Below are 2,966 nucleotides of genomic sequence, written 5' to 3' on the forward strand. Positions count from 1 at the left end.
AAATTCTAAATTTGCTTTAAAAATTTGAAGATGGTTTTCTGTTATGTTCTAGCTTATAGCGGTGCTGTTGGAAATGCTTGTTTTGAATGCAAACAATTTGGAACCATGAAGTGTACCTCTAGGGTCCCTGATCTTAACCATTACATCACGCTGGCTCTCCAGCTTCCTTCTTGGAGGATGTTTATCTGAATGTAGGTGTTCTGTAAATGAAAGAGGTGGGGCAGAGGGTTAGATTTCAGTGATTTCATATAGAAATTTCACATCAGTTATCTCTTTTCAGATCTGCAGTTGTACTTACACTTACCCACTGCAGTGCCCAGTGTCTCTGTAGCCCAGAGCTCTTTGGAATTATGTGGGAAAAATGTGCTCTGCTTTATTTGCTATATGTGGCTTTCTCTGCCCATAGTAACTATGTTTTTCTGTGCTTTCTCTTCTCTGAAAATGTGTTCTATTTCATCATCTGGTGATAACCCCATATTATTCCCTTTGTCCATATGGGGTCATAGTTTTAAATTCCATTACTATCTTTTTCACGGCATATTGTGAGGGAGAGGAGAATTTATTTTTCACATTTTATTTTCCACTTCAAAGCAATCAGACAGTTTAGGAATAGAATGTTTTGTAAGCCTGTATTGCAACCACACAGCTGGGCACCATATTATACCATAGTGCAAAGTCTCCCTGGATTTGATGATCAGCTTAAATCCTGCCTTGACTTGTCCTCCCTGGCCATTGGCAAGATCTCTGTATCTCTTCTTTTTTTTAAATTTAATTTTGTTTCTTTCTATTGGAAGATAATTGATTTACAGTGGTGCAGTGGTCTCTGCTGTACATCAACGTGAATCAGTCATAATTATGTGTATATATATATATACACATATACATACATATATATCATCTCCCTCTTGAACCTCTCGTCCAACCCTCTAGATTGTCACAGAGAGCTAGGCTGGGCTGTCTGTGCTACATAGCAGCTTCTTGCTAGTTGTCTGTTATACACATGAGAAAACATTGAATGCTTCACAAATTTGGATGTTATTCTTGTGCAGGGGCCATGCTATCCTCTCTGTGTTGTTGCAGTTTTAGTATATGTGCTGCTGAAGTAAGCACCATCACCGTTTCTCTCTTCTTTAAATCTATTTATTTATTTATGCTCAGCTCCACTGGGGCTTAGTTGTGGCACACAGGATCTTTGTAGTGGCAGCATGTGGGATCTTTTGTTGCAGCGCTCAGTCTTCTCTTTAGTTGTGGCACATGAGTTTTAGTTACATTATGACATGTGGCATCTTAGTTTCCCAGCCAGATATCCAACTAGTGTCTCCTGCATTGGAAGATGGATTCTTCATGACTGGGCCACCAGGGAAGCCTCATCAGGGCTGTTCTTAGTTCTGGGCTTCCTCAGAAATCCTTTAGGGCTTTGCTCTAATATTTTCCCTTGAACAGGTAGACCAAAATCATTTTGGTATTTATCTGATTTATTATTATTCCTTCTGTGCCTCTCCTGGAAGAACGTAGGATGGGCTGTTTCCTCATGGATTGAGTGTGGAAGATGCTCCTGAATCTGGGTCAGACCTGTGTGTCTGCTCAGAGCTGCCTTTGTGGTGGAGGCAGTGGTGATGTCCTGCTATATGGGCTTGCCCTTGTCCTGCTATCATCAGCAGGGCCTCTTCACCTGGCTGTGTTGTGTTGACCATGCTAGTTTCTGTGCCCTGGCTGCCCAGATACAGGGGGCTGTGTGAAGTTTTGCAGACTTTACAAGTGGGGCATATTTGTCTATCCAAAGTAGTGAGTTTGCAGTTACCTCAGTAACCTGGGAATGGACATGATAAATCCATGTGTGTGCTTTCTTTCAGAGTGTAAGCTGTGTTTCTGTCAACTCTTTTGTCTTTTGAGTGCTCCTCAGGATCTTTTGAGTCCTGTAGCTTTCTGGGGTTACCCCCTTGGGGCACATAAAAGAACATTTTCCCATTCCAGGTGGACCCCTTCAGAAGCCTGTGTTTGAAACCCCAGCTGGGTATCCTGTGTTCTGATTCCATGAGCATGGCCAGCTTAAGGATGATTATAAATGTATTATACCTTCGGAATAGTAGTCAGTGTTATACATTATTTTGTAAGAAGAAATTGCGAAGAAACTTCCTGGTTACGATGGTAACACTAAAGCAGTGCATTTATCCATGAGCTCTTCATTGCATTAATGACTTCTGCTACTGCTAGATCTAGGGCCTTTGCTTTGGGGCTTGGCCCCGTCCTGTTATTTCTGTCTTGGCACCGAAAGCTTGCTTCCATCTCTCTATGACTTTCTGGTTAGCAGAATCAGGTTGTTTTTCACTGGAGGCATCTGACTGAACTTTCTCTGGGTCACCTGTGGTGAAATAAGGTTTGCTGAGGGCCAGAACTGAGTTGGGACACAAGGCATGACCACAGCCAGAACCTTTTACCAAATAGGATTCACATCCAGTAACTGCTTTTGGCAAAGAGGCACCAAGTACTGAGCTGCAGTGTCAGCTGAACACCATGGAGCCTCTTCTCATCATGGCTCCTGCTACCTGGGGGCCACCTCTCTGAAGGTCACCCCCTGAGGGGCTCAGGTGGCTGCAGATGTGTCTCAGAGGTTCCTGGGCAGGGAGGTGAACACCACAAGGCCCAGGCTGCACATGCTGGCTCTTTGTCTATGGCGGTAGGACTTCCGTGTGGTGGGACCGTTGCCCGTGTATCCCGTGCCTCCTGTCCTTCAGAAGACACTGCCCCCAATGCCCTCTGCAGTGCTGTGAGGAGAGGAGCCAGGGTTTGGAGTGCCAAGTAACACAGGTGGCTGCTATGGATCCAACCCAGTGCCCTTCCAAGGGTGCCACAGGATCCTCTGAGACGTCCCTGGACCGTGGGGACATTTAGTGACATCAGGGTGAAGAGCTGGTTAGGTTGAATGCAGGAATGCAGCACATGTAACCCTTTTCTTATGCAAGCTG

At 44.7% G+C, this 2,966-nt stretch overlaps 1 non-coding gene across 1 annotated transcript; it reads right to left on the reverse strand.

The window, feature by feature from the left end:
- Positions 1 to 1,004: 1,004 nt before the first annotated feature.
- LOC122421794 lies at positions 1,005 to 1,110 on the reverse strand. The gene has a single exon (XR_006263611.1). It is a non-coding gene; the product is annotated as a U6 spliceosomal RNA (small nuclear RNA).
- Between the last annotated feature and the right edge of the window lie 1,856 nt (positions 1,111 to 2,966).

This window comes from Cervus canadensis, chromosome 18, assembly GCF_019320065.1.
Source record: "Cervus canadensis isolate Bull #8, Minnesota chromosome 18, ASM1932006v1, whole genome shotgun sequence".
Classification (NCBI taxonomy): Eukaryota; Metazoa; Chordata; class Mammalia; order Artiodactyla; family Cervidae; genus Cervus; species Cervus canadensis.